This window comes from Talpa occidentalis, unplaced genomic scaffold (genome assembly GCF_014898055.3).
Source record: "Talpa occidentalis isolate TD23 unplaced genomic scaffold, MPIMG_talOcc4v2.1 talOcc4.11, whole genome shotgun sequence".
In the NCBI taxonomy this organism is placed as follows: domain Eukaryota; kingdom Metazoa; phylum Chordata; class Mammalia; order Eulipotyphla; family Talpidae; genus Talpa; species Talpa occidentalis.
This window is the reverse complement of record NW_023601104.1, coordinates 23826295-23847174: the sequence shown is the minus strand read 5'-3', so window position 1 is coordinate 23847174 and position 20880 is coordinate 23826295. Positions and strand designations below refer to the sequence as shown.

At 44.9% G+C, this 20880-nt stretch overlaps 1 protein-coding gene across 3 annotated transcripts in view; it reads right to left on the bottom strand.

The window, feature by feature from the left end:
- CGNL1 (cingulin like 1) overlaps positions 1–19595 on the bottom strand; it is a 164873-nt gene extending 145278 nt beyond the window's left edge. For all 3 annotated transcript variants that reach the window (XM_037502562.2, XM_037502564.2, XM_037502563.2), the window contains exon 1: positions 19543–19595. The gene's annotated coding sequence lies outside the window, so the exon portion shown is untranslated. The remainder of the gene's footprint in view (positions 1–19542) is intronic.
- Between the last annotated feature and the right edge of the window lie 1285 nt (positions 19596–20880).

Sequence of the window (20880 nt, the reverse complement as noted above, 5' to 3'; positions counted from 1 at the left end):
GACAGGTGGGAGTATAAACTTGTCCAATGTCTTTGGAAAACTATACAAACCACGACTCCACAAATATGAAGTCCTAGCAATTCTGCTCCTAGGAACATACCCAGGGAATGTCTACACACATAAGTCATGTTCGTGAAAGTGTAACACATTAAGAATTACCAATAACCCAAAGAATATCAACAGTCAACTAGTTAAATCAATTATTGAGGCATAGACATATGACAGAATATACAATCAGAAGTATGGCCATATATTTAACAATAAGAGCAAATTATTACTACATGCAAATCCATAGATAAATTCCACACCACACAAAAAAAGCACACACTACATGATTCAATTTTTATGAAGTTCAGAATAGTCAAAATTTACCAATAGCACTAGAAAGAGGTGTTGGTTAGCTTTGTTGAGAAATAATGAGGAGGAGGAAGCCCAGGAAAACCTCTGGAACAGTCTGTAAACTTTTGATTTCTGTACCTTTTCTATTTTTAAAAAATTGGGCTTACTCCTTAACTCTAACCATTTGCAAGCTATATGGCCTTGGTTAAATTTCTTAACCTCTCTAGACTTCAATGTCTACATCAGCAAATGAGGGTAATAACAAGAACACCTACTTCATAGGAATGTGATGAGAATTAAATTAGGCAATGGGTGTAAAATGTTTAACATCCTGCCCAGCAAAAGGCAGAGCCAAAGCCAGGCAAGAGCCAATGGGTACCAACTGCAAGACAGGCATCTCTTGAGGCCTTAGGAGGTGCCAGGCACTGCGTTAGGTTAGGCTTTAAGCTCTTAATCACTTTGTGATGCCATCTCTCCCTGTTCCTGTTCTTATCTGTTACTCAAAGCCAGAAGCTCTGCTGTGACCTGGCATTCAGAAGTGTGGGGCACCACCAGCAGCATTCATTCCGAGGAGTAGGGTGACTCGCTAGTTGTGTTACTAGTGAGGTTTCAAAGAAAGGAAACTGGCAGCAATCACACATCAGGATTAATCACACGCTGCTGAATAGAAAAATGACTTTAGCTTCTGAAAACAGGAGCTGCTGTCTGTGGGAGTAGAAAGATATTTTATTCTAGCAGAATAATTCATTTTGAATTGAGGAGTCACTGGGGAACAGAGATGATCATCTTCCTTCCCTAAAGGAAAGAGAGGAGTCAGTCACTCTCTGTTCAAAGTTCTTCAAGTTAACCAGCTAAATTTACTGTCCTTTACAACTAAAATACTTTGTAAAATATATGTTTGCTGTGCAAAGCAACAGAGAATGTTGGTCATGAAGCAAGGAACTCAGATCATATAAGATTATTCTAGTTAAATGAAACACTATAAACATAGATTGAATAGTCTCCAGTTTATAAGATTAGCCTGTAGATTGATTTAGGAAGGAATGCCCACATCTCATGAATTTTTATTTCAAATAATTTTTGTTTTCAACTAAGAAAAAATGGATTGCCTGGATTTGAACCTAGCCCCACCAATTACTAGCTACTCCACCTTGGGCAAGTTACTTAATTTCCCTGTGCCTCAGCTTCCTCAGCTATAAATAGAGTAACAAGGTTATTATGAGGACTAAATGAGTTAACAGATGGGGACAGGGTACTTAAAATAGTGTCAGGCACTCCCGAAGTGCTATGGAAGTGTTACTATCATTAATTTTTATTATATTTTCTGATGTTGATACGGAATTCATTTACAATTATAAAATGTAATCACCAAACTTGCAGACAGACTGAAAACCAGAGGAAGAGATGGGCTAAGATTATGTCAAGTGAGCAGACCCATTAGGTTTTGGGTACTCTCCTGCAGACACACAAATGCCCCCTACCCCTACTCTACCAGCCCCACATCGCTCACATAAGTGACTTAAGCACCCGTCCACTCTAGAATATAATATACCAATGACTTCAGATTCTTTGGTTCCCAAAATGATCTCAACCAAGATGTGAAATATTATTCTTGTTCCAAAAATTTGTTAAGAACCCGTTTAAAAGCAACAACAACACTGAGAAGTTTTATTTGCTTTTTGTATTTCAAAAATATGATGGAAACCTTCCATGGCATATCTGAGCAGCAAAGTGGGTGATATTCAAATAGGGACTCTTTCAACCTGCAACAGAGGAGGCCTACTAAAATTTTACATTTTCCTCCAATTGTGAGGACAGAAAGCTTTTCATTTTGTTCCAAAGGAAATGATCTTACCATAGCTCAGTGATATCATCATTGTCTGAATAAAGTGGACATCCGGTGGCCATTACAGATGAACTAAATGCTAAAACCCAAGGGTATAAAAGTTAAAAGCAACTCAGTGGAAATGTCACTTACAACATTGTTTCTTTGATTTATAGGAATCAAACTCAGAGAGAACCCTCAAGCCAGAGACCTATGAAGACAACACAATAGCAGCACCCTATTTCCCCTTCCTCAACCTCGCCAATAAAAAGACTCTTCAAGCAATGTCCTTGCTTTTCTACGTAAATGAGAATTAGGTTGGAAGATACTATCCATAAAATTATTTCATTTTACCATATTTCACACTTATTTTTTAAAGATTTATTTTATTTATTTAAGCATATAAGAGCTGGGCTACAGGCCAGAGGTGCAGGAGGTGAGAGGATTCACCAGGGACAGAGTGGAGAGCAGAGAGGCAGATCTACTGAAATACACTGCTGAAGGGAGTAGCAGGCGAGACAGGAGAGGTCTGCTGCACCATGTGGGTAGTTCCCTGGGCAGAGATCGAACTCGTGCTGCAGTGGCTGTAGCTATGTTGATAGTGCTGAGACTTAACCCTATGCACCACCAGGGACAACCCTGGTTGATTTTTTATCAACACTAGCCCATCAGATCAAAAGTCCCTATTTTGCCACTATTATCTGTGGTTTTTTTCCTATTATCTGAGAGACCTAATTAAAATAGCAATTTTCTGACTTATTAGACCAGGATGTCAAAGAACCCTATTTTGCTTTTTAAGAAAAATAACTGCTCATCCTATACCTAAGAGACTTTAGGTTACCTGTCCCTTGAAGCCGTGTTTCATAAACACAGCTAACACACAATGCTGGTTCCTGCCTCTGCCCTGCCCTTCATGCAAAATCCTTATTCAGCTTTATTATCCAGAACTTGGCACCACAGACTTCCATATGAGATGGATAATGAATAGAAAGCTGCATACTCAGATTGATTTTCAGCAAGGAATTATATTCTGGAAGCTCAACGAAGATGTAGAAAATGACAGCCATATTTTATTTGTAATATAAATTTCCAGCAGAATCTACTTTCTTGCTGACTTGAGCTGTCTGGTTTCATAAAATTGCTCTGGGTCTTGATCTAAGCATTCATTCATTCTTCAAATGTGTATCTGACTCCACTATGTGTAAGACACTGTGCCCAGTACCAAGGGAGATAAAAAGTGATCTTATTTCAGTCTTGGACTTTTTTTCTTTCCATAACCTCCCTTCACACTGATCACCTGGCCAAATGGCATTCCCACCCCCTTACAACCACATTTCTGATGATGCCCCAGTAGGGCCCCAGTTCTTGCTCCTTAAGCCCCTGCACACCTAAGAAAATACCTATTATTTTCTTTTTTATTGTAAGAAAGTCAACAGTCAAGATAACTACCTGGTGGTGTCACTAATATGTGGAAAATGGAATAACTAAGGAAGTGTCAGGTAAAGACAAGCTTAAAAAACCAACCCTTCAAAGCTGACTGTAAAACTGAAGCATCCAGAGCAGAGGTGGGCAAGGCAGCACCATGGACTATGCTGGTAGACTAGGAGTGTTCTGGTGGTGGGTATACTACTGTGGCAATACCTGATGGGGCAAATATTACCTTAATCAAAAAGTAATTTTTTAAATATAAAAAAATAAAGCAACCAAAAAAATAAATATAAGATAAAAGCCTACATTCAAGAAGGACATGAGGGTCTCCCTGGTGGCACAAACGGTTGAGACAGAGCACTATGAAACTATTAGCAGCCACTGCAGCATGAGTTCAATCCCTGGCCAGGGAGCTACCCACATGTTGCAGCAGACCTCTCCTGTCTTGTTCGCTGCTCCCCTCAACAGTGTATTTCAGTACATCGGCCTGTTCTGCTCCCCACACTGTCTCTGGTGAATCATCGCATCTCCCATACCTCTGGCCTGCACCCAGCTCTTGTATGCATAAACCTTTTTAAAAAAGGGACATGAAATAAAAATGACAATGTCCCCCCAACCATACCACCAATCTCATAGCCCAGAAATAACTGTTTCTTGGAACTTCTTTCAGAAACTTATATTTGCCATCAAGAATAAGATTTTTTTTAAAACAAAAATGGTATCTTGGAATATATGATGACTTGCACTTTGCTTTACAGAAAAAAAAAATAAAACAATGGCACATTTTGATATTTTTCCTTTATCAGTACTTACATATTTGCCCGATTCCATCATGTGCCTATCTATACCTTAATTTATTTAACCACTTTGAAGTTAAAAGGATTTTTGAAACTATTGCAAAAGTGTTGAAAGGCATTTAGATTTCTTCCAGTATCTTACTATTATACATAGTCACAACTGCATTGTATTTGCAGGCACACTTGTGCAGGTATACTCGTAAGATAATTTTCTAACTGTGGAAGGGCTGAGTTAGTATTCTTCAGAGAGTCTGACAGTTCTTCACTAAAATAAAGATTCACTGAAAAAAGGTAACACACACAGAGACTGCTTACTCTTGGCCAACATTTCTCTCTGTTCCTCCTGGGGCAGCACAAGGAGACACAAGGTTCACCTGGCACCTTCAGGAAAGCAGACACTGTCATCACAGGGCTGGGATATACACTAAGCCTGAAAGCCAGTCACAACTCTCCCCCTGGGCGAACACAGTCACCAGGGTGTGGAAGAACAAGCCCTAGACTGGGAACTGGATGACCTGGTTTGGAGCTGGTCCTTACAAGCCAGATGGCTGAAGAGAAATCACCTAGTCTCCTCAGGCCTGTTTCTTCAGATGTGACAGGAGGACTCTAATCTAAAGCCCAGAGACCTTATAAAGATGGGGACAGGAAACATGACAGTCCTGGTGACAAACTGCCAGACTATTAGAGGTGGAATTTAGACTTATTCCCAGGACCTATGCTCAGAGGGGCCCATTTGAAAGGCCAGGGAAAGCCCAGGGAGGCCAAGGTAGTTTGGCCCTATTCACTCTTTACCTGTCACTCTACACAGTCACTGGGCACCTGGCAAGTCATACTAGTGAGCACTGCTTTTGCCCCTCCCAGAGATGAGTGGAACCCCCAGGAGTCCCATCACACTGAAAAAAATATGAAGGACTCTCAGCCAGCCAATTCAGAGCATGCCAAAACAATTTATAGTGATTAACAAGGCCTACACTGGTACCTGAGCTGATGCCTTTGATTCTTCACCCATCTGGCCTTGGTTAGAAGCTCCCAAAGGGCTGATTTGACCCATATTCTCTCTTCCCTCTCATTGAGGCTTTGCCATTGAGGAGGATTGAATTACCACTCCCAGCTCATCCCTCCCCTATAATGAGGCTCTGCACGCACCTAAAGTGCCATATGGCTTTGCAAGCCTTTCACTAGTATGGCCTGAGCGTAGTTCCCCACCTCACCGAGAGTGGGCTTGGCCCTGTGATTTGCTTTGGCCAATGGAACATTGGCAGAAGTGACAGTGGGATAGTTATGAGCCAAAGTCTTAAGAGCAATTCCACTTGCTTGCATACACCACTATGATCTGCCACAATATGAGCATGCCCCAGCAACCCCTTCAGCCTAGGCCCAGAATAAGCACATGAGAATGGACCTGAAGCCAAATGGAAACCCGGAGTGGAACGTAGTACAAGTCAAGGCCAGCCTAGGCCAGCTGGCCCATACCCAACCAATGGAAGAGCAAGTGGGAAAAGAAATGTGGTTATAGTTGTAAGGCTCTGAGATCTGGATGGTTTGCTACCTTGCAATATTATGTAGCAAAAATAAATACAACCCTCATAAGCACAAATACAAGAGTAAGTTTGCCTGGCACATAACAGACATTTGGTAATAAAATATTTGCACTTATTTTAAGGAAATCTTCATCTGTTCATGATTAAAACATTATAGAGAACACACCTACACAAGGCCCTCACAGGAGGCTGAGGAAAACAGAAATACAAAGGCAAAAAACTCCAAACTTCCCAAATCATATTGGGGAGAAGGCTCTGTGTTGACAAAATTTCTATTCATTTCATTCTTTCATTCATGTCAGTCAGTCACAAAAGGAATGAAGTCCAACATCTGAGCATTTAAAGTAATCTTGATTCTAATAATTAGTGATGGTGAAGTCTACCTTCTACAAGTGTCCTTCTTTTATTAATTTTTAAAATACTAAGTACTTGAATTATTATTGAACTACTTGATTCTATTCATCTCCATTATTTTACTCAATACACATCCCTCACATCCCAGGCATCTATAGGATCTGTAGCTGTACTAAGAAGCGGTGCCACAACTCTCAGCCCCACGCCACTCCACCCCCAACCCCCGGTTGCCCAGGTGCAGTCAGCACAAATGAATTATTTAAAATATAGTTGATATTCCCATGCAGTTGCCAAAATTGTGATTTTTAAAAAAAAAAAAAAGCTTTCTATGGTTTAACTCGATCTTCCTGTCTTATTTGCATTTCACTTTTAAAAGAATTTCATTGGTGGTGAACTTAAAGCAGTATACACAGATGTTGATTTATAATGATGTAAACCTGAAACCTAATGTTCTCAAGCAATGTTACTTCAATAAAAAGAGATTTAATTATTTTACCGTATCTGAAAATGTGAAGAGCTGACCATTCCCTTTATCCTTTGAGGACAATACAGAAAACAGGTTTTCATTATATTCCTTTGTTTATTCATCTCCGAGCAGAGACTTGTGGGAAACTCATCCATTTAATAACCTTTGCATTAAGTCTAAGTAAATTATACCCACTGCTTTGCTCTTCTTCCCACATTTATTTTCTCCCTCTGAAACCTATAAGAAATTCAGCAAGTATGGTTGCTCCCCCTACATGTCATGTTTTCCAAAGGGCCCAATATATCAAAATTATACAAATCTGCTGGGTATGAGGATTAGCTCCTGAAACAAGAAGCATTTCTACCATTCTAACTGGAATTCACAAAAGTAAAGTGTCAGAATAGTAAGAACACACACATACACACTTCCCTATGCAGACACAACCCTGAGAACTTTACATTATGAACTCATATAACTTGTAATCCCAGGGCCTCTCCTGGTGGCACAGCGGTTGAGCGCTGGGCTGCAAGGCTGCACGCAGCCTGTTTGATCCCCGGCCGCCGGCGAGGGTCCCACATGGCGCGCAGACCTCTCCTGCCACCCGCTGCTCCCCTCAGCAGTGTACTTCGGTCCTTCTGCCTGCTCTGCTCCCCGCTCTGGCTCTGGTGAATTCTCTCACCCTCCTGCGCTTCTGACTGTACCCAGTGCTTGTATAAATAAATAAATAAATCTTTAAAAAACAAACAAACAAAAAACGTGTAATCCCAAAGTCAGACTTTGGGCATAAGCTACTCAGGGCCAGCGTCCAGGCTCATAACTGCCAGGTCAAGCAGCCTCTCCAAAAACTCTCAACCTGTGCCAGTGACTCTGGATTTGTCCACTGCCCTGTCCTTGTCCCTCCAAATGAGGATCCCAGGGAAGCAGTCCAAAGAGAAAGCAATCCTAGAGTGTCCTCTATTTTAGGACACAGCTTTCCCCTGGACACTAGTCTTTGAGAATTCGTAAAGATTCCTCAAAAGGACATTTATAGGGCCTCCCCAGTGGCGCAGCGATTGAGCGCTGGGTTGCGAAGCTGCCCGCAGCCTCTGCAGTGCCGGTTCGATCCCCAGCTGCTCCCCGGCCACCGGAGGAGGGTCCCACATGGCGCGCAGACCTCTCCTGCCGCCCGCTGCTCCCCTCAGCAGTGTACTTCGGTCCTTCTGCCTGCTCTGCTCCCCGCTCTGGCTCTGGTGAATTCTCTCACCCTCCCGCACTTCTGACTGTACCCAGTGCTTGTATAAATAAATAAAATCTTTAAAAAAAAAAAAGGGACATTTATAAACTCCCTAATGCAGCTAACTTTCTGCTTCCTGTGGGTGTTCTCTACTCCTCCAGAATCAGAGGTGAAAGAGAAGCTTTTCCTCAGCCCTAAGGGACCATGTTCTCCCTAGGCCAGGAAAATTGCAATCCTGAAAGCAAACTCAGGCCCCACCCACAGGAACCAGAATCTCAGAAGCTCTAAACTCCACTCCCAAATGCCTTAATCTCTTCTGGCTGAAGCCTCCACCCCTACCCTGTTACTAAGGTCTGAATTGGAGGAAGGGAGCAGAGAAGGAGGAACCATTATCTCCTTTCAATCCAGTTTCTCTCCAATGAGCTAGTTTCACATCTCTGTATCGCTTTAGGTCTCTCTCCATCTTCTACTAGTGATTTCCAAAGGGGGTTGCAAGGAGATTAGGGGGGTGGGGTGAAGGGGGTGTTAGAGTCAAGACTGTCTGGGTCAATGACAAGCTATAAATCTGGCCTAGGCCTCTACCTGGAAATCTAAAGCAAAGGATATTATTAAAGTCACAGGTTAAGGATCACTCACTCCACAACTCCTCATTTAGAAGCCTGCAGTGGCGTTAAATGTAAACACTTCCCAAGAATGCTTTAAAACAGAGGGAGGTTTTTATTAAACGACTTAATTGAGGGCCACTTCTAGTTGTGGAAAGCTTTTAAAGGCCGGAATAAAAAGGGCCTGGTGGGTGTTTTCCAGACACTTGTTTTTAAAACCTGCCACGCTGTCCTGGAGAAAGGAAGCACCACTCAAAGCCCCTGCGTGTGCTCCTGCTGCTAATTCTTCAGCAGAAATAAAACACCTAATGAGACCTACTCTCCAGCAGCACCAGGAACCTGGTGTGGGCTCTCCATTCCAATATTCATTTTAAAGGGTCATTAAATTGCTGGTTGGGAAAAGTGGAAAAAGCAAGGCTGGCCAAAAAAGAACAAAATAAATGAAGACAGACATTTTAAAGCTTGAAAATCGGATATAACTAGGAAGAACAGGCCTGATGAGCACCCCAAGCTGAGGCTCGGGTGTACTACAAAGGACAATAGGAGACTAAGTGCTGACATGGGCCTGTGATCCACGGAGGGCCCTGGAAAGCACTGTGCTAAGGTACAACAGTCAGACACAAAGGGCCTCATGTTGTAGGAGTCCATTCATATAAATATCCCCAACAGGTAACTCCACAGACAGACAAGCCATTGCCAAAAGCGTGGAGGTGGGGTGGCGTGTAGATATGTGAAATGACAGGGTACAGGGCTTCCCTTTGGAATGAGTAGAATGTTGTGGAGTTAGTGAGTGAATGTGCTTAGTGTCACAGAACTGGATACTTGACATGGGTTTAAACAGTCAACTTTATATCATTTTACCACAATAAAATTATAAAAGAAAGCAGAAACTCCTGAAAAATCCTTCCCCAGAAGCAATCCCTCTGTCACCTGAGTAAAAATGGGCATGCTGTTGGCTAATGGCTCATTTATTGAGCTAAGTGTCCCATGTGTACTCCTCAAGGGCAAACCACCTCCGGACACCTGTCCTCAGGTGGATGGTGTTGCCGTCCGCCTCACTTTACCTGTGAGGAAATCAGGGTGCAAAGAGGACAAGAAGTTCGCACAGGGTTTTTCCAAAAGCCAAAGGGTGAAGCCAGACTTTGAGTGACCAGGGAGCTTACAACACACTATGCACCACTAGCTCCAAATCACACCCTCTGCCACACAACATTTCCTGGGCCTATCTGATCACCTTGTCTGCAATACAGACATTCTGCAGCTTTTAGCTGCTTTGTATGTGGCATTTTCTGAGGGACTACTTACAACAGGGTTTGTGGAAAATGTGTTCAAAAAAAATGTGCCTTAGGGATCCCAACACAACTTCTCTGTGTAGAGCTGTTTTCTGGGTTCAGTTATTTTATTGAGTGCCAGGACTTGATCCGATAGAAGGGATAGCGGTTGTTCGTCCTTTTACAAAAGAGAGAAGTCAGGCTCCTGGGTCTGTAGCAACCTCAGACTGCACAGCTGGTGCTGGAGCTCCTTTCTCTGGCCCCCACTGTGCTCACACCCCTAAGGATGGGGTTTAACCAAGTAGAGGTGATCACAGCTTTTGGTCGATAAGTAATTGATATGTAAATTTATATTGTGCATATGTAAATAGGTGTAAGGAATTACAAATGAAGTAGAGGAGTACTTAATGGAGAGGAAAGCAGCTCTCTCCACATTGCATGGGTACTTATGGGGTTACCAAGGAGCACCAATAAAAGGTTAAATTCCATTCCTCCCACCCCACTTAAGATAGGTGGGCTCTCTGTCACTGGCCAATAAAATTCTTTGATAAGCGATGTTAAAAAAAAAAAATCACTGTTAAAGGCTCCACCTTGGGGCCTCCCCGTTGGTGCAGCGGTTGAGCACCGGGTTGTGAAGCTGCCCGCCGCCTCTGCAGCGCCGTTTCCATCCCCGGGCCCCGGGGAGGGTCCCACATGGCGCGCAGACCTCTCCTGCCGCCCGCTGCTCCCCTCAGCAGTGTACTTCGTCACTCTGCCTGCTCTGCTCTCCCCTCTGGCTCTGGTGAATTCTCTCACCCTCCCATGCTTCTGACTGTACCCAGTGCTGGTATAAATAAATAAATCTTTTAAAAAATAAAAATAAAAAATAAAGGCTCCACCTTACCAGGGCCACAGCCTGGTCACTGACATTTGGAGCTGGATAACCCCTTGCTATTGGGTGCTGTCTGTGCGGTGCAGGGTATTTAGCAGCATCCCTGGCCTCCACCAAGTAGATGCCAGCAGCCGCCACCACCCCTAACTGTGATAAGCAAGAATGTCTCCAGATATTGCCAAATGTTCTCCAGTGGCACCTCCTCATTTGGAATCCACTATACAAAGAAATGTGGCCCTTACAACTCTGAGGTAGGCACTACATCCCCATTTTACAGATAAAGGCACAAACATGAAATGGAAGAGGACCCTGCCCAGAACACTATGCTCCCAATGAGAGCCAAATGCAGCTTCCAGTCCAAGCAGGTGAGACACCAAGGCCCTCACACCTAGATCTGGCAGAGATATGAGAATACTGGCTCATACATTTAAATGCTAAACTGTGCCCTCCTTAGGAAAAACGGATGGTGGCCTTGATCTCAGTGTTTAGTCCTCAACTCCAAAGAAAGGATGCTAGGCTGGTTCTGCTGGCAAAAATGGCCCCAGCAAAGCTGGCAGTCTGAAGGGCCTCCTTGACTCACAAAATAAATTGCGTGCTGTGGGGAGGCATGCCCTTTCAATAATAAATGCTTTAAGCACTAACAAAAGATAACTGAGCATTAGAATTAAAAATTTTTTTTTTTAATAATACTTTTATCAAAAATTCCCCTTGACTGTTTTTTTGGGAAGCATTCCCCCCCCACACACACCCATCCCTCTTAACAACTGTTTTTCTGTTTAGAAATCACTGTGGCTGCAAAAGACAGGTGAAACACGGTGATGTCAGGTTTCAAAAGACTTCGGCCCTTCCTTCCACCAAACTTTACTGAACACCTATTTTCTGCTAAGACACCAGCAGATCCAAGGTTAGTTAAGAGATGCGCCTCTTTATAGGTTTGTTTACATGTTTATGGACGTTTAGGTGGGTAAACAAAGATCTCTGAGTTCTAATTGCAGAGAGACCGCATATTCAGGCAATGAGTAATTTGCTGAAGAAACGAATGGGGGAGTTGAGGGAATGAAGAGTGGCACAGCAACCAGAGCTCCAGGCCAGAAAGGGGTCTGAGCTGCTAAGAGCACAGCTCTGGGTCAGACAAGCTGCTACCCCTGGTAGCCACACAACTTTGGCAAGTTACCCAATTTCCCATCGCCTGCCCCTCACCAGCGAAAATGGGCTCATGATCACATCTTCCCAAGGAATTGCTACATTAAAGCTCTTAGTAAGGATTATGTACTTTAGGGGCATTTGCTATTATTATTAGAATCACTAATTCCCAGGTCTCCTGGAATTTCCTGTCCCCTCTTTTGTATATCACCCAGCTGCCTCACACCCAGGCAGATGGACTTAGTGTGGGTACCCAGACCTGTAGTGAGAGGTGAGGTTACAGGTAGCCAAGTTGTGGCTGAGCTGGGTAGCTACATCTGGAACAAAGGTGCTACAAAGCCCCACAACTGAAAGCCCCAAGTAAAAGAAATCCTGAGCTTGGTAAACTCCACCCTGCAATCCTCTTGCAAACTATTCAGTCTCTTATCTCTTCCTCCATTCTGTCTCTATCAGTTCTCTATCTCCTAAAATTTTTGCTGTAATCATGTTATAGAGCAGCCCCAATATTGAACGGGTTCAATATCGGGGCTGCTCTATAACAATCACCGCTTTCAGTAATTTTTCAGGTGTTTCATATTTGATTAGGGCCAGGAGAGAAGCTAATCAATTTTTAACTGCTATGGTGTAATTCTAAATCACTACCTTTAATAAAGAATAAAAATCTCACAGGCAAAAATGGTAGAGAATCAAATCATTTTTTAAAAAAGCTGTCAATATAGCCACAAAGAAGCTCAAGTGTAATAGAACCTCTTTACAACTTTGAAAACTGAAAATTTCTTTTCCTTTTGTAATGAAATCTGAGATCAGCTACTTAGTGTCAGCTGGAGTCCCCAAAAATCTCACATTGTCCTGAGTGAAACTCACCTGGCTCCTCACCTGAGAAATGGGACTAACACTGATGTCACAGGGTGCCCAGGGTCCGTTGGAAGAAGTCATGTCACAGCAAGTTGGGGTACAAACATGCAAGGGAAAAGAGGGTCTAATTCAAATACAATAAAATGCAAAGATAGAAAACCAGAGTGAATAAGAGGTAAAAACCACGAAAATGATTAAAAGCAAAATTAGAAAATCTTGGACATCTTGCCTCAATCCTCTATCAAGAAATAAGCAACAGGGAATGGTTATTTAATAACTCAGGGACTTTATAGTCCTAAAAAGAAAAATACAAAGTAAAAACCTGAACCGTCATGTACTCTACCTAGGGCAAACTCAAGTCCCTGTGATTGGACAGGAGGGAATAAACTCCACAATAAAAAAAGAGGCTGCCAGCCAAAATGGCAGAAATATTCCATGCTCATGACAAATCCCAAATGCTAACTCCATGATGACTCCGCTTGAAAATGTTCCCCAGAGCTAATCCGGCCCAAGGTGAAATTCTGAGCTGGAGCCCACTGAGCAGGGAATCCACATTCACTAGCCCTGCTTTAAACCCATCTTTACTAATTAGAGCTCCTTACTGCCTCTGCACCCTTACTACCTGTAATTTCAAGAGCTGGAGGTAATTACTATGCAGCAAAGTCTTGTTTTTGTCACAAGAACCACATAAACAGGAATTGAACGTGCACGGCTTCATTTTGCTCCAGATCGCTCAACACTGACTTTTGTTTTTAATCTCTAACTCAACAAGCAATTATACAGAAACTCAGAGCCTGAAGAAGTGTGGAGATGATAGTTCCCAAAGGCAGGAGTGGGGATCCATTCAGACTCTTTCTGAACAGCCTAAGCTAGCCTGTCCATTAAAATAACCAGAAAAGGAGCAATTTATACATTTCCCTTAGGATGACAAGTCCACAGTGATCTTCAGTCTAAAATCACATTATCTACTAAAGGAAATCAGAAAATTAATACAGATCTAAGGAATGTAATAAAGACAAGTCGCTGAAAATACAGTATGTTAACCAGTTCTGCTTACTTCCAGGTGAAATTAAGAGCATGGAAGGAACTTAGCTTTAAACTCAGAGAGACTGGAGCACTGTCAAACCTCAACTTTGCTGTTGTTTCCATGCACTAGGAGCCTCATTAGGATCCAGCGCCTCTTCTGTGTTGTGGTATCATTGCTAAATTTAAAAACTCACGCCCCGATTCTGAGCCCAGCAGGCAAGTTTGGGAGGCTGAATGGATAAAGGGAGTAGATGGAAATGCAATGGGAACCTGGACACTGAGCTGATCCCAAGAGCTGCTGATCCTCTATACTAATTCAATTACCACACTAGCCACCCTAACCAGTCAATGATGTCTGGTTAGAGCCTCGGGACCTCACTCTCTGCACAGCAGACCCCCTCCTGTCTTGCCTGCCACTTCTCAGAGCAGTGTATTTCAATACATCTGCCTGTTCTGTTCTCTACTGTCTCTGGTGAATTCCTTCACACACACCCCCACTCCAGCCTCCATCTGATTCTCCCCGATGACATTTCGGTCTCAGTTTCTTCATCTATAAAATGAGTCCACTGCCACCTACCTCTTGGGAACGTACAGGTTTCAGAGAAATGGACAAGGGCTAGCCTGCTACCTGGCGCTTGGTCAATAAACAAGTGGTAACCACTCTTACAACCCTGGGGTTATTAGCCCTGTGGGTCAGCTATTTGGAAACCACCTGTCCAAGGGGAAAACAGTGTGAAGTCCAGTTTTCAGTCTGTCCAAGGAACCCTGAGCTAAAGTACCAACAGTGCGATATAGACTGAACATCTACCCACCGGCTGGAGTCCCAGACAGGGACCGAAGCACTTGCTCTTAAAGTACTGCTGCTGCTTTCACACAATGATTTGTACTCTCCTCCCAGCTGCTGCAGCTGTAGCCATTAGTAAGTGTAGCCACATTCTCCACCAGTTTGCTAACTCCAGGTAATCTCCCTGTGCTGCTGGGTTAAAGCATTTGCCAGAACTGGGTCTCCTTTCTTCACTCCTCCCTTCCCCTCTGCAGGGTCTCAGCACAAGCTCTTCCCTCTCCTCCATCAGAAAAGTATCTGAATTCAGGGCCTCCCCAGTGGCGCAGCGGTTGAGCGCTGGGTTGTGAAGCTGCCCGCAGTCTCTACAGCACTGGTTCGATCCCCGGCTGCTCCCCGGCCACCAGAGGAGGGTCCCACATGGCGCGCAGACCTCTCCTGCCGCCCGCTGCTCCCCTCAGCAGTGTACTTCGGTCCTTCTGCCTGCTCTGCTCCCCGCTCTGGCTCTGGTGAATCCTCTCACCCTCCCGCGCTTCTGACTGTACCCAGTGCTTGTTTAAATAAATTTAAAAAAAAAAAATTTAAAAAAAGCAAAGCATCTGAAATCAGTCATTTAAAACCTGACATAGGCACCTAATAAAATGAAATCTTATTTAAACCAGACTAAAACTTTCTTGTGCTCAGTATCAACGGATTGAGGAGGTAACTATCCAGGTGAGGCTTGCCAGGTGATACCTGGCTCCTCCCAACCCCAGTTCTTCTGTCCATCGTGATTATGGTAGATTCTCTATCCACGGTTTTGCTTTCAGCTGTTTCAGTTACCCCCAGCCAACTGTAGTCCCAAAGCATTACCGACAGTTAATCTATTTTGAGAGATTATATTCACATATATTTTATTACAGTACATGGTTATAGTTGTTCTATTTTATTATTTGTTATTTCTTTAATCTTTTTGTGCCTAATTTATAAATTAAACTTTATCATCGTATGTACATACAGGAAAAAATATATCTATAGGGTTTGGTACTATCCACGTTTCCAGTATCAATGGGGGTCTTGGCACTTATTCTACGCAGATAAGAGAGGACATCTATATAAAAGTTCCCAAAAGTCATTGTAGGACCTCCCTGGTGGCATAGGGGTTAAAGACACAGAGCTATCAAGCTATCGTGAGCCACTGCCGCATGAGTTCAATCCCCAGCCAAGGAGCTGACCACATGGCTCAGCAGACCTCTCCTGTCTCACCCTCTGCTCCTCTCAGCAGTGTATTTCAGTCAGTCTGCCTGTTCTGTTCCGTCTCTGGTGAATCCTCTCACTCCCTGCACCTGTGGTCTATACCCCAGTTCTTGGATGCATACATAAATGAATAATTAACAACAACAAGTCATTGTAAGCCAGTTTACATTCTCACCGAACATCAAGCTCCCTAAGTCAGGGGCTGTAACCTGTTTACGAAGAACTCTCTGAGGAATACAGAGGCCTGCCAGTAGTGGGGGTTTTATAAGTCTTTGTTAAATGAGTAAATTAAAAAATGAAAAACAAAACCCTGCTGTGAATTTAAGAGGAAGCATTCTCTTTCCCAGGGATACTGGTTTGGGAGCTGGGGAACAGCTCGTGAAGAGGTAGGCAGAGGAGGTTAGCACGGGGTGTTTAAATGAAAACTCCAGTAACAGTCCCCCTAGGTGAAGACCAGTCAACCCTAATGCTACTCCCAGCAAATCTTTTTTCTTTTCCACTTCCAGGGTTTTCTTGTCATAATTTGTTTCCTGATAATAACAATGTCACATGAAAGAATAAAATAATAAGCACTTGTTCAGGGGAAATTACCCAATCTTCAGTTCCCCTTGAACTTTGTATTTGTCCTCTGATGCCAACCCCTCAGCCATTTCACTGCCCTTTAGTGTCAGGATCAGAGGAGGAAAAGAAAGGAAAATCACGGAATCAACTGTGTTTTTTAAAAAGGTCAATGGCATCTCTGAGATAAATGAGTTTCAGGGGGAAAGAGTTAAGGAGGCCATTAAATATCTTTTTTTTTTTTTTTGCTCCACCATTAGATTTCTTTAACCACCCCTCACCCCAAGCTACCTACTTAAAGAAAGGGGGTGGGTAAGGAAGCCAATACAACACACAACACAAATCAAAGCTCACTCCTCCAATATACTTCTCCCAAATGAAGATGTCACTCACTCCTTTTTTTCCTGTTGACTTAGCTTCTTCTAATCACTTTCAAATATTATAGCTGCTTTCCCAAGTGACAAATGTTTCAATAGATCTGTGAAGGTCCACCCTTACTCACTGTTTCTTTTTCTCTTTGCCAGAATTTCCTATTACATTCACAGTGTAACTATTGCTGTTCAGGTACGACTTTTCAGATACCAACAGTACAGTAACATTCCCAATCAACATTCCCCAAAATGGAGACAAGATTCACAAGTTAGCAAACCATTCAATATAACAAGGCTTCATTTTGTTGGCCTGGTTTTAAAAAAAAAAAAATCAGTAATAGGAAAACACTTTCCATATGGTCTTGTTCCCCAAAGTTGAGGATTCAGGTCAGGGGCCACCGGGTAAGACCATGGACTCCACGTAACCTCCTTTCTGGGCCAAGACTATTAAGACTCCCACAGCGGCCACGTCCAGCAATTGAATGCAGGGATGGGGCAGAGTCTGGTAGTGAAGGGTGGGAAGAGAAAAACCAATTGGGCAGAAATACAGTTTTTTATATTTCCAAGTGAATGTTCCTTTGAACCACCTTAGGAGCTAGATATGAACACAAACATTCCTCCACCTCTGGAGAGCATTCTCTTGAAAGTATGTCACCACACTGCTAGTAAAAATGCAATGTATGGGACCAATGGCCGCCCCCCAAAAATAGAAATCCATTGGTTTGTGACCAGGTAGCAATATCCTGGTAGGATTCCAATAAAAACATCAATCTTGGGTAGAACAGTGAATTAACTAAGATCTCAGGAGACTGTGTCATGTTTAATAAGATACTAAAGACACACTTTAATAAAACACACAAGATCAAATTCAGTTAATATGTGCACAGGTTCAGTTTTTCCTTAGTTCCATTTCCCTATCATTTTTAAAATCATTTGACAATTGGTTAAGGTTACTGTGAGGCACTAATTCCTTAAACTGATATTATTCTATCAAGAATCAACACTGTTACATCTGCAGGGCTTCAACACTGTAGGGTAAGGTAAAAGTGTCAGGCTTTTCTGCCCTCCCACCATTAGGATGGATGACGGAACCCTGCAGTCCCGAATGCATGCCTGATGGCGGGCACCTGGAATAGGGTATGGGCATAGGTAGATGGGATTCACCTGGGCTGAGACTGGGCTTTTAAGGGTGGCGTCACCGGGACGCCAGTAGGAGCGGAGAATCAGAACCAAGAGGGAACAGAAGCAGAAAGAACACCAGAGAAGGCGGGAGAGCTCAGAAAGGGTGAAGACTTGCTGGTATGTACCTGGTTAATCCCAATAAAAGCCTGCAAAAGCCACTGAGGGCTCCAGGACTCTGACTCCTGCCTTACCCCCGTCTGCTGGGATCACAGAAAACCTGCACTGTGGCCCTTCCTGCCACTACAATCACACATCAGGAATGAGTTTAACCCACACATGCACACACATTTACATAGTACCAATCACAAAAACTTAATGATCTTGTTAGCTTGCTTTCTTAAAGGGAAATACCCCACACATCAATGTAAAAATCATTATCTGTGGCAGGTGGTCTAAAGATTGATGGATGAAAAACGTGCTTTGCTTCCTTTTAAACTGAAATCCTTTTCAAATAGGACAAATCAAATTATCACTTGGTTTTCCCAGAATAGGTCAACCTTGGATTATAACCTTGACCCTTAGAAGGACTGGATGGCTTTAATTCCTACACTACCACCTCCTAGGCAGAAAGTGTCCTGGCAATGTTTATGGTAAACAGAAGTAGTAACAAAAGAAACTCCAGAAAAAGGCCCTTTCTGCAGTCTAAGCTGGAAAGCACCAACCCACAGGCTCTTCAGGTGCAGCTGTGGCTTTGAGAAGGCAGAGCCAAGGGTGCCTGACATGACTTTCCATGAGGCCTGAGCTTCTCCAGTTCAAAAAGCAGCTGTGGGTGCTTTTGCAAAGTTTTTTTTTTTTTTTTGCAAAGGTTCTTCCACGTGGCTACACATTACAATCACCTGGGCTTTTACAAAACCGTTGTCCCGGCGGCCCCCAGACCAACCTAATTAGGGTCTCTGCAGGTGATCAGTGTTTTGCAGAACTCTCTAGTTGTGTGGCCAAGTCTGAGAACCAAAGTCTCCCCAATGTGTTTTGAGCAGCCTTGGAAGGGCGCCGCTTCCTTGAGATGAAGGGGTACTCACATAATAAATTATGCAGGTTTTTTTTTTTTTTTTCAAATCCTGTGTAACTAACTCCAACCTGACAGCCAAGTACCTGTCCAGAGGCCAAACAGTGATGCAACTTGGAAAAGTCCCTTGGAAAGCCAGGACGTGTGCTAAACGTGGGGCGGGGGCTTCCAGCAGAGACCCAACTGGGTGCGGAGGGCCAGGAGAGAGGGGAGACCAAATCCCTTTCTTTGCAAGGGATGGTCTGAGCAAACACGTGAGAAATGCAGTAAAAGAAAGGGCAGGACGCGGACTGAGATGCGCCCTTTGGGTCCGAGTGGCGCCGGCTCACTCCCAGCTGTCACTCGACTCTGCGGGTCGCGGTAGGAAGATGGTCAATTTCTTCACCAAAAGGGGATTCCGGAGACCCACCCCGACGCGGGTTCCCCAGGAATCCCCGCCAGATGCTCCGCACGCCTTCCCGGCGGGGCGCCCTGGGCAGACCCGCGCCCGCCGCGCCCCTTCCAGCCCGGGAGCCGCGCGCCCCGCGGCGGGCGCTGCAACCCGCGGAGCTCTGGGGCGCGCGTCGGCACCTGCGAAGCCCAAGCCCCCGCGTCCCGCCGCCCTCGGCGCCGCCCCGGCTCCCCCGAGGCCGGGGTCCCGCGCACACGTGCCCCGCGCCCACCCCCGGGCCACTTACCGCCGCCTCCCGCTCCCGCTCCCGCCGCAGCCAGAGAGCCCGGCCGAGTGCAGGGGCCGCGGCGCCGCCAAAAGGCCGGGCGAGCACCGGCCCCGCCCCGCCCCGCCCCGCCGCGCGCCCGCCCCGGAGGAGGGGCTGGGCCGGACCTGGGGCCGGGAGGGGGCGGTCAGGCGCCCCGACCCCCGCCTCCCCGGCGAGCCCGCCCCCGGCTCTTACAGCTCGTCTGGAGCCGCCCTACACTCCTTGATGCCCTCGCGCCGCCCACGGCCCCTCGGGACACGCTTTCCCTGGCACCCCGGCACCCTGGCACCCTCCACCCGCACTCCGGCCCGGGACGCGCCCTTCCTCCGCCCCACCCCACCTCAGGCCCCAGACTCCGCTGCAACGAGGCTTGGTCCACACTCTTCCCCGGATCGGAATGTCCCCCCACCCCCCCTTAGCCATCCCGGAGTGTTTTTCTCTTCCGAGCCCTGGATCTTTCAAATACCCCGTCCCCAGGAACCCTTCCGGGCTCCCGCCCTTGCACACAGCACCTGAAGCCGGTTTTCTGCTTCACCTTCCTCGCAGTCTTTTTCTCCCCCAAATACTCAAGGCCTGACTTTCCCTCCAGCACAATCTACCTGCAAATATTTATTGAGCACCTTCTGTGTCGAGACACTGGTGCAGAGGAGTAAGATTATGGCGCCATTTACAGCGAAGAATAATAAATGCCCGGTTGGAGAGGCAGGACAATGATGTGCCCAAGGTCACGCAGCTGAAGGGAATAGGACTGGGATTAGGAGCCATTTTGCTGATACTTGGTTGAGGCCCATTCCAGGGGAACTGTTGGATGCTGCTGGGCAGCTGAGAGTTTAGGCAAAAACTTTTGTTTCCTAGTCTGTAAAATGGGGAGGAACAAAGCCACCCCACCGGTTGTGGAGCTTGCCGAGGGGAACAAGTAAGGAAATGTCACACAGCTGTACTTAATAAATCAGTATTTGCTGCCACGTCAAATCAAATAGACACTTGGAAGTTCTGTAACTCAAATAACAATATATAAAAAAGACTTTAAAAAGCAGTAGTGAGGGGGATGCTACTTGCAAATCCAAAGGAGACAGTACTGGCCAAAGGAGTCTTTGTAGGGAGTTTGGCTGAGGTTAAGCTATTCTAGAAATAATGGACTTAATTGCAGGAGCACATTCAAGGGGAATAGGGAGCGTGGACTGCGTAGAGAGGCGGTCCAGTGTTCCTGACAGGCAGCCTGTAGGAGGTCAACAGGATGCACACAAGGAAGTGGGGTGGGAACAGACGGTGGAAATGGCATCAAAGCCCAAAGTCAGGGCCTCAAGGTAATCAAGC